The sequence below is a fragment of the Tamandua tetradactyla genome, chromosome 15 (genome assembly GCF_023851605.1).
Source record: "Tamandua tetradactyla isolate mTamTet1 chromosome 15, mTamTet1.pri, whole genome shotgun sequence".
NCBI lineage: Eukaryota > Metazoa > Chordata > Mammalia > Pilosa > Myrmecophagidae > Tamandua > Tamandua tetradactyla.
The window spans coordinates 16,977,348-16,987,669 of NC_135341.1; the positions used below are offsets into that span (position 1 = coordinate 16,977,348).

Sequence of the window (10,322 nt, forward strand, 5' to 3'; positions counted from 1 at the left end):
ACAAGGAGAAGCAGAGGCCAGATCCGTGTTTGGATTTTCACCTGAATGCTAGGGGAAGCCACTGAAGGTTTTAAACAGCAGATCGAGATGGACATTATCTGACTATTCTTCCTGCTTTGTGGAGTATGGATCTAGAGGGATTCAAAGATGGGGAGAGAAGCTTAACAAACAAACTTTTTAAAAGAGACCACACAGGCTGAGATGATTTTCTGAGCAAGGCTGTGGCTAGAGAGAATCAAGAAATGTGTGATACATGTTTGAAGGGAGAATTGACAGAAGTTGTAGATGGGTTGGAAGTGGGAAGAAAAGTGCAGGGAAGAAGCCTGGATGACTTCTCAGTGTCCAGCTTCAGCATCCGTGTAGATCTTGGGCCGATATGAAATACGACTACTTTCCTATTTGCATACCAGTGATTCGTACTTGTTCTTGTTCGAACTGGCATCGGAACATTTAGCATATGACATTTGCCTTTTACCTCATGCCTAGCTATTTCTCTTTTATCATAATAAGTACTGATGACTGCTCTTATGTGATACATTATAAAGATAATGTTATAAGCCTTTCTTTTTTTATATGAGGATAGACCTCTAACTCTTAAAAGCAATTTCTTGTGTATATCCAGTGGATGTAACACTAACTGTTATCATGGAAAAAGAAGCACAAGCATTGATGTAAAGCTTTCTTTCAAGTATCCATTATGTGGTCTGTAATTCACCCTGAAGAGCTAGTACTGTGATAGCAAGAGACCTCTCAAATATATTCATACCGATATACAACCGTAGATTTCTGTTTCATACAGATCAGTGGAGAGCCATCGCTGCTGAGTCAATGTATCTAACTTCATGAATGTCTAAATTAAAAAAAAATTCCGGCTAAGATTCCTATCAGCTCTTGCTGATTAGGTTTCATAAAAGCAAACTCTCATAAGGTGAGCTTTTAAAAGGACCAATTTTCTGCTTCTCTTGACTATACAAGACATTCAGGAATTAATGGAAAAAAGCAATGCCTGTCTGGTTTGTAAGCATCACAATCTTATTTCTGCATAAATTCTCTCAGGTCAACTCAAAAAACAGTTCAGGGTCAAAATCTCATCTAGTCACCTAGATTAAAAACTAATTTCTCTAAAGTATATCATATATTGAAGCTTTTTCATGCAAATAAAGAGCAAGGGCCTTATCCTCTCTTCCTTTATTAGTTGAGCATGTCATGAATTTGAACACAACATTTTGTTCTGTACTCTAATTACATGCATTATAAGGAAAAATCTATTCCTTGCATACATATCATTAGAAGCAGCTCTGCGTATGTGGTTCTATCATAGGGTTCGTCACGGCAGTTCATTGTAATATTGACAGTTTAATCTTTTTGTTTCATTGAAGATTAAAAGTCTCATGATATCCATTTCTTCACAGCTTGGACGGTAAATCCAATTGGATCCAATCCGTGTCTAAGTGCCATCCCTATCATGAAGATGGACTCCATTTTCCCAAATATACTAGGTAATTATCTACAGTTATGGGGAAAATACTGCGTTGATGAGAAAACCCAAGAAAATTGATTTTCCAAAATATATTGTTTACTTACAACTAAATGGCTGAACAAGCAGGATCCACAATACCCATTCCCTTCAGTCAAAGTGACAAACCAGTCCTGTCACTCACTTACCATCTCTCTGGCCATTTGAAGACATCGTTCTTTTTGGTCATTTGGCTTATTGGCTGTTGAAGTGTGATGGCAACCTTTGAAATGGAATGATTTTTCAAAGCCCTTTGTTGGATCTCAGGATATGCTGGTTAAAATAAAAGCAAAAATAAACAGATGGAATTTGGACACAGAGAAAAACGGCCTTCACTCAAACTGTTTATTAAAATGATAGCACAACGCACTTCATCTGTGAGGTGGCAAGTCACAAATAAGAAATATGGGAGCCTATAGTGCTGTTGGAATTTAAATTATGTGGCAGCTTTCCATCAGAAATGTAACAGTAATTTAGAGTTAGGCTCTTCTGGCAGATTGATGATTCAGTAAACAAACAAAAGGACTTTGTTGATTGCAGTGCCAGTGGCAGGAAAAGAATCATGTGGATTGGAGGGAATTTGGGGGGATTTATGTAGCCAATTCTTCTGTTTCAATATACTTACATATTTCATCCATATAAGGGCCAAATTCATATGAATGAACGTCAGCATATCCCACCAGAACACACTGTTAGACTATCTGAAGAGTGGGCATCAGGAGAAGAAAGCACTTTTAAATGATGTGTAATCCTGTGAAATTTCTAACTTAATTTCTATACCACACATCACTGATGTTTTTTCATAACTGAGTTAATATTCCAACAAGTGTCTAATACTATGCAAATGAAGACATTCATTGGTACTCAAAATAAAACACAAATGAGAGAGTGGATTTGAATAGAATTGAGAAATTTGAAGAGTGGTTTTGAAAATCTGTGTGTCTTTTGTGCCTTGAAAGAAGCAGCAAACAGCTTCCCTGTTGCCTGAAATGGGCTTCCTTCTCCTCTGAACTGAGAGTGGGCAGTGTCATCTCCTCATTCTCATAAATCACCACAGTTACTTTGGGAAGCCTGAGATCCCTAGGAAGCTTTTTGTGGAGTCCCAGACCTTTTCACCCAAAAGGCTTTGAGGTAGATGAAAAGGTTATAGGGTCGAGCAATGGAAAGATTGGTCATCTAGTTTTCTTTGCCCAGGTAATCCTGAATAATTGATGGGACACAATCTTTACCTAGCCCATGTCACTGGAGTTGATCACATTCAGCTGCTGGCTGTTATTACATGCCTTGGGGATGATTTTTAAGCTTCTCTTCTGTTTCCTATTTTGTTATCCGAGGCCTCTGCAAAATTCGAGAATAGATGGCTAAGCAGTTAAAGCCAGAGAGTTTCCAAAAGATTATTAAGGATGCTTGACCTTTCATTGCCCCAACAGGAGTGAAAAAATATCTCATCCATTCTAATATAGGAACTTAGGGGGAGGGTCGGAAAGTTGTATCTGGTGATTATTTGCTGTATTGTATGAAATTATTGAAAGCCCAACTTGTAGAAGCCTTCCTTATAACCCCCAAGACTTGCTTTGGAAAGAAATTTGTTAAACAATGACAACTTTCATCTCTCCTCTCTGTATTCTGGTGTTAGTCAGCAGTAGCAATAAGGCTATTATGAAAACCAAAATGCTCTATCATATGCACTCCTCAAATTGCAGGCATATGAGTTGTGATTGAATAGTTATCAGATGGTCGGAATACTTTTCAGGAGAGGAGACTCCTTGACTGGGTCTAAATAGTGAGCAACTTTTCAATGTTAGAGAAGAGCTATATTTTACTTTTAAAGTGTGAGAATACCTAAGGATGCTAAGAAGAAATTAGACATAATGAAGAAGGGTTATGAGAATAGATTATGATTTCAGTCAGAATTGTCCCTTGAAGGATGGAAGCTTTCTTTTTATGAGTTTTAAAAAGTACATTCATTTTCAACATAGTAACTACTTGCAAGATAGAAATGCCAAAGAAAATTTATAATGTGGTGACTATGTAATTTATGAAAAATAATACCTAGTTGTACATGAACAGCTGCCACTTTTGGCTTTTACGTTTAATAAATCAGGCAAATTGTTCTTTATATGTATATATAAACAAGTAATATATATATGAACAAGTAATATATATATAAACATATTTATATTTGATTTCTGATAATATAGATTTGATATAAATAAATTTACATCTTTTATATATGTATAGACACTTATATATACACACATATTTGAGAAAAGCATGTGTTGGCTTTCCTTTCCTTTTGCTAGAGCCATTGTTTTGGTAAATATTAAGTGACAACTTCTAAACTGTGGATTATATACGTGATCAATTGCCTCTCTCCATAAATGTAATTAAACAGAGGAGTGAGTCAAAGAGGCTTCCAGCTTCTCGTTTATTTTCATAGACATTTGGTGATGATGAACTGAGCAATCAAATGTCAGTGTAAACTGATGCAACTTTTCATACTGTGAGCATAATTGTAGCTCTGGTTAAAAATGCCACTACAACTCAAACTAAATTGATAGCAAATGTATTTTAAAAAATGAAACCTAGTCTCAATAGTGCTTATAATTGCATGGTGGGGGGGAGGGATGTGAATTTAAGCTATTTATTGCAGATATTCATCCGTTCAATAACATAGTGGAAAGAAGCCTTCGACTTTGTAATCCATCCCACGGCAGCCCAGGGAGGCATTATGCCCATCATTTATCTCCCAGGTTAGCTTGGGCATGTTTCCAAAGCCTAACCACAAGACAAAGGGATATCTTACAAACTCAGTGCAAACCAGAAAACCAAGATCCTATTGCTCATGGGTCTTGTTTCTTTAGTGGGAGAAATTATAAAATAAGCAAGTAAAGAAATAAATAAAATAATTATGGATTGGGATAATATCAGGAAGGAAATGAACAGAATATTGTGATAAAAGATAACTGAAGCAGCCTGTGTTAGACATCAAGGTTAGACTCCCCTGAGGGGATGGCATTTCATCGGAGACCTGAAGGAAGCAAAGAACCAGTCTTGTTGAGGGCTCTGGAAGAAGGAATAGCAAATGCAAAGGCCCCCAGACAGGTCACCTTAGAAGGCCTGCATGCAGGATGAATGTAACCCTTTGGCTTTTGGGTATATCAGAAAGAGGGGGAAATAGAAATGGTAATGGGAGGGGAGGAGTCCCCTCCATTAGCTGATATTACCCAGTTTATGCTGTTAATCTGATTGGTTCTCTCACCCAACACGTGACTCCTTTTGCCTCCATCAAAGGGAGGTGCAAAACAGAGGTGTTCCAGCCAAGTAAAAAACGTTTCTTATGCTTAATACTCAAAGAATGCCAATCATAACATGTGACTTATCCCATCACATTGATGTAGACCCCAAAAGAGAATATACATCTCATTGTAGAAAAGTCACCCCAAATTGTCTAATCACTGTTCTTCCTAAAAGGCTAGCTAAGATAATTCATATTTATAGCAAATAATCTAAGTGATAGGCCTGGCATCCTCAGTATCCTTGGGTCAAGTTAAATTGATATGTTACAAACTAGGGCAAAACTACTTGGCACCCTGAAATGATCCATTACTGAGATATATCTTAGTATTAATTCCTTGGCCCTTACAAAAAGATTTTATAAAACACTGCTAATCACAGTGAAAACGATCAATAAACATATGACAAATAATCAACCTAACAATAATTAAAGAAATGCAAATTAAGAGGAGATAAAAAATATAAAAAGATATTCAATCTTGCTCATAATTAAAAAAGAAACCTTACTCTAAACAAATTCCCCCCCTTTTTTTTCCTTTTGCCTATGGAATTATTAGGAATTTAAGAGTACATTGCCACTCAATGTTGATAAAAGTTTGAAGAGGGGCTTTCAAATACTGTTGGATGGAATGTACCTTGGTATAACATTTTGAAGCATATTTTAATGAGAGATATCAATTCTAAATGGAAACATCCTTTGACCCAGTAATTTTGCTGCCAGAAATGGAATGTATGAAACCTCTCATAAAAGTATGGCAAGATCTATACACAGGCCTGGAAATTACAAATTTAAACATTTATCTCACTGCTGGCTAGGATGTAGAGACTGAATCTAATAAGTTTTCAAGATACTTTCTTGGCTACAAGAATTTATGGTTTCCTGATGAAATATGAACATCTTGAGCTGTATCTGATACAAGAAATCACCATTCCACTCACATTCAAATTTATTCTCTATCAAGTAATGTCTTCTAATGTAACTACATATTGCATTATTTTTCTTTTACTTTTATTTCCTGTCCAATCATCTGTTAAAATTCACAGATATAGCTGTCCCTTAGAAATGCCCCACCAAGTAATCCCTGTCTCTCATCAACTCACATTTGGGATATTTCCAAGATGGCCATAATGTAGAGTGAAGTAGACTTTGGTACCACTGCACAACCATTTCTTCCTTACTCCTTCACTTAGGTCTTAGTCTAAGCTTTCCTCCTACAAAACTATGTGATGCACTGGAAGGCAACCCTCAGCTATGAGAGTCCAATTGAGTTAATTCATCCCTTTGCCTATAATTGGTCTAGAAACAAAAGGGCAGCCATAGTCACCAAGTAAAACCAGACAAATCCAAGGAAGGCCTTTACGGTTGAATGAGTTTTATGCTCTCAGCCAGCTGATGCTGGCAGCCATGTGAGGGAAGCTACCTAAAAACAAATCTGCCTTAGAGAAAAGCAAAGGCGAGTGATCCAAAGAAAAAAGAGCCGGAACATTAATCACTCTATGCCATCTACCCTGAGTCTAGATTTCTAGTTATATTTCCTTATTGTTTATTTTCATTTGGTTTAGGTTTATTGATACATAGAGCACCATAAAATCTATGCATTATAGCATTTTTAGCACTCTGAGTTTCCTTAACGAGGCTTTGAATTCAAAACAGCAGCTTATCTGAATTAGGATCAAATTAAAAGTAATCTAGTTTTTGTAACTATGAAACCAAAGATCACATGTGTAGCATTGGAGAATATTTATGGGGGGAAGGTAAAAAGGGAGCGCAAATTTTTTAACAGTAGGAAACGTGATAAAGCTATAAAAAATATATTATGAAATGTCAATTCTTTTTCTTCACTATCAATGTAAATATTGCACATTTCTCACAAAGGGAAATAATGAATACAGAGAAAACCTATAGATGCTTGAATTGTGCAGTCTCCCTAAGATTCAGCATTTTTAGCATTTTCATATCCCCTTTCCCATTGTGCACGTACATACACAAATGGTATTTTATTACACTTTCTACGGATGCCCCTCCAATTTATGGACTCTCTAGGCCATCTGTTGGGGAATGCAAATTAATATTTCTCTGTATTAACAGTCTTCTGAGCATCCATACTAGGAGATTTTTGGAAATGTTTTTTTCTTCCCTATTCCATACTTCACCATGCACACCCATAAGGAGACACACACGCTCATGCTAGTGTTTACTGCCTCTCACCAAGTAAGACTGATTCTTTAAAGTCACATATTCAAGAAAGCCTGTCAATAACCCTCCTGGTATCTTTTCACCAGGTATTGCTTAATGGGCAGCTTAAACTGTTGGATAAAAATTAGCTCCAGCTGACAAAGTTAGTTACACAAACAATAAGAGATAATAAGGCTTTTATTCATCATGGAGGACAAGTGCAAACAATTCAAACTCACTACTTATGTATGTGTTTATAATGAAAAAGTCCTTGCATCCTCCGTTCAAAGACAGTTTCATTCTTTCCAGAACACTCTGCTCCCTGTTGGTTCTCTTTGGGAGGTATAGTCTTTGCTATGAATCCTAACCAGAAAGTGGATTATTCACACAGTTTGTCATAGCTGCTCCATACTTCGGGTATGGTTTATATATCAGTCTTTGTCACAGAAATGAAACCACGGTTCTGAGTAGGTCATCCATGGTATTATTTTATGAATAAGAGTTTGCTTGGCTGGTTAATAGGTGTTGGCAATTTGTGGCTAAATGAGCCTTTGAGGGGAAAATGTACAACCACAAGATTGGGGAATGGGAACTATATACCTAGCCAAAGAAAATGCTAGTAATTTGTCAACAGATCAGTATTTAGGAATCTAATATCTTTCCAAGGTACTTTGCAAATTAAAGAATTTGGTAGGTGGTTGAGTTGGATGAGATTTAATGGTTTTATAGACACTGCTGATATATGATCGCCCCAAATCAAAGTTGTTAGGTTTTCGTTTTTTTCATCTCTGAATTTTCTGCTTTTTAAAAGTTTTACTGCTCTTTCTGGTAAATATTGGACAAGAGTTTTTAAAAACTGCTTGTAACCCTTACTCTCTTTCCACTGAATTCTAGGTTAATAATATACTTTTCTTCATAGCACTCAAACAACCCTATCGGACAGTTCAAATGCTTAAACCAATCTGAAGTGGAAATTTACAGGTAAAAGAAGATTCTGATTATTTCTTGTTGGGCTTTAGGATGATTTTTTTTTCTTGTCAGCACTAGATTTATTATCAGGATTCTTCTTCCAAGGTCATTTTTTTCCTTACCAGAATGGCTTGAGTTGCCATTCTTGATCATCAATTTGCTTAGCTGCATAAAACAAAACATAAAGAAACAAAAACTTATGAAAATACAAGTTTATTCAGCCCATGTATTGAGTTGTCTGGAGAAAGGCAATCCAGGATGGATGCATCAAGTATCCGACTCTTCTCTTTCTATTTTTGCATATTTTCTCTCCACCTCCAGATATGGAGGTCTTCATCATCAATAAAGATAATGATAAAAGATGATTGTTCCATGATAAAAAGATGATTGTTCCACTTTTACCCTCAAGTCTCTCTTCCAGCCAGGAAAGGGGCAGAGGGTCAAAAGCCCAAAAGATCACGCAAATCAAGTCTTCTTCTTTTAGAAATCTTTAAGTTGATTGTTCTCAATTGGGACAATATTTCCTCTTTACCCCAGTGACATTAGGCAATGTCTGGAAACATTTTTGGTTGTCACGTCTTAGTAGGTAGTGCACTGGCATCTAGTGGTTAGAAGCCAAGGATGCTGCTAAACATCCTACAATCGACATGATGGCCCCATATAATAAAGAATTATCCCACCTCAAATGTTAACAGGGCCATGGTTGAGAAACACTGCTTTGTGTTGTGTCCTCCAGGAAATGTTTTATGAGACCTCCTAGGCTGGCTTAGGTGCTTCCCGTAGTGTTCTCATAAAACTCTTGAGAACTGCTTTTGAGAACTTTATACATAGAGCGCTTAGTCTCTAGAGTAAGAATTTCAGATTTTGGATCTAATCCACCACTCACTTGCTGTGTGCCCTTTGGCAAGTTACTGAGCCTCAACTTCCTCAACTACACATATCTAATTCATGGTCTTGTGAGAATTAAATGGGATAACACATTAAAAGGTTTAGCAGATGCTAGGCACTTGGTATATGTGAGCTGCTACTAAGCTGTTGTTATCACCATTTGTAACTCTAGTCCTAGAATTAGAGGCAGGTTTATCAAAAAGTCAATGAAGCTTAAACTTCTTGGCCCCTCATTTTGCTTAGAGCCCTCCCAAAGCCCAATACTTAATTTGGTTTTCTAGCCTTAAAGAGCCCCCTCCCCACTGTATAAACTCCAGTTCCTACAAAAGGTAGACCCTCTCCTGTCCAGGGCTTTACTATAAAGCCATGATATTTGGGGCCCATTAAATATTTACTAGTGTGGTAATGAGCTGTATAGAACCATAGCATCTTCAGCAAGCTACTAACCAGCCTGTAAGACATGTACATATTTGCTGTAGTCTGCTTTTTAAAAGCACTCAGCCTTAAAATCGTATTGTTGCCTCTCTCCCTTGTTGGTGAGGGAATATAGAAGGAATTTCACCTCTTATTCAGAAGTCAGTAGCATCTCTCTCCTTTTGTTCTCTCTTTCCACCTGAGGATACACCATTGTTACCAAGTCAATGAGGAGAGATTATGCTATCACTGTCTATTTACTGAAGAGAATTCTGATGTAACTGCAACAGCAAGCCCTGTTTCTATGGGGATTGACTGGGTCTGGGAAATGTTTGTTAGGACAAACTTAAAGTTATTACAGTGTCTTCTGTAGAGCTATGTGACTTACATAGCTCCCTCCCCAACCCAGAAATAAATTACTGGGTTTTATCCCACCCAGAAATAAATTACTATGTTTCCAGGAAAGTGATGCATGTGTCTGTGACTGGCTTCCAATTTCCTTCCAGAGTCAAGTTTGACATGACAGGAAGCAAAGGACTAGACAGGTCAATAAAGAAAAACTCACCCACCATGGTGTGGTAGTTCTGAAGTCTGAGGTGGCATTGAAACTACATGAGCCACTGGAATTCTGACCAGAGAAGTCCAGTGACATGCACCTAAAGAAAATGCAAAGGAATAATAAGGAAAAAATTGCGACAAAATTCAACTCTTGGGTTGGTAAGGCTCAAATCAGGTAGAGAAATAAAAAAATATCAAATATTAATAAAATATTCTCACTATATGGCTAGGTGTTCAAGGAGGGTGGCTTGCAGATTTTGTCCCCTTAAATTTGGTCTGATCTCATTATCTGACTGCATATATCCTCCAGGTAGAAATCACACAGGCCATCATTGAGAAATCATAGGCAAAACCTCCTCCTCAAATGACTTCCACCAGCAATTGCCATTTTATCAGCACTTACTCTGATTGGAATGGAGATTGGAGAGGGAACAGAGAAGTATAAACCTCATTTAATCACTTTGACCTACAAAAAAGTAGAGGTGGGGGAAGGAATACTTCATC

At 37.1% G+C, this 10,322-nt stretch overlaps 1 long non-coding RNA gene across 3 annotated transcripts in view; it reads right to left on the minus strand.

Moving 5' to 3' along the window:
- LOC143657870 (uncharacterized) overlaps window positions 1-9,512 on the minus strand; it is a 45,103-nt gene extending 35,591 nt beyond the window's left edge. For 2 of the 3 annotated variants that reach the window (XR_013162998.1, XR_013163000.1), the window contains exons 1-2: window positions 9,409-9,512; window positions 1,666-1,789 (exon numbers count right to left, since the gene is read on the minus strand). This is a non-coding gene — a long non-coding RNA (uncharacterized LOC143657870). Of the gene's footprint in view, window positions 1-1,412; window positions 1,508-1,665; window positions 1,790-9,408 lie in introns of those variants that run through there. The other variant, XR_013162999.1, reaches the window with a different exon arrangement.
- Window positions 9,513-10,322: the final 810 nt, after the last annotated feature.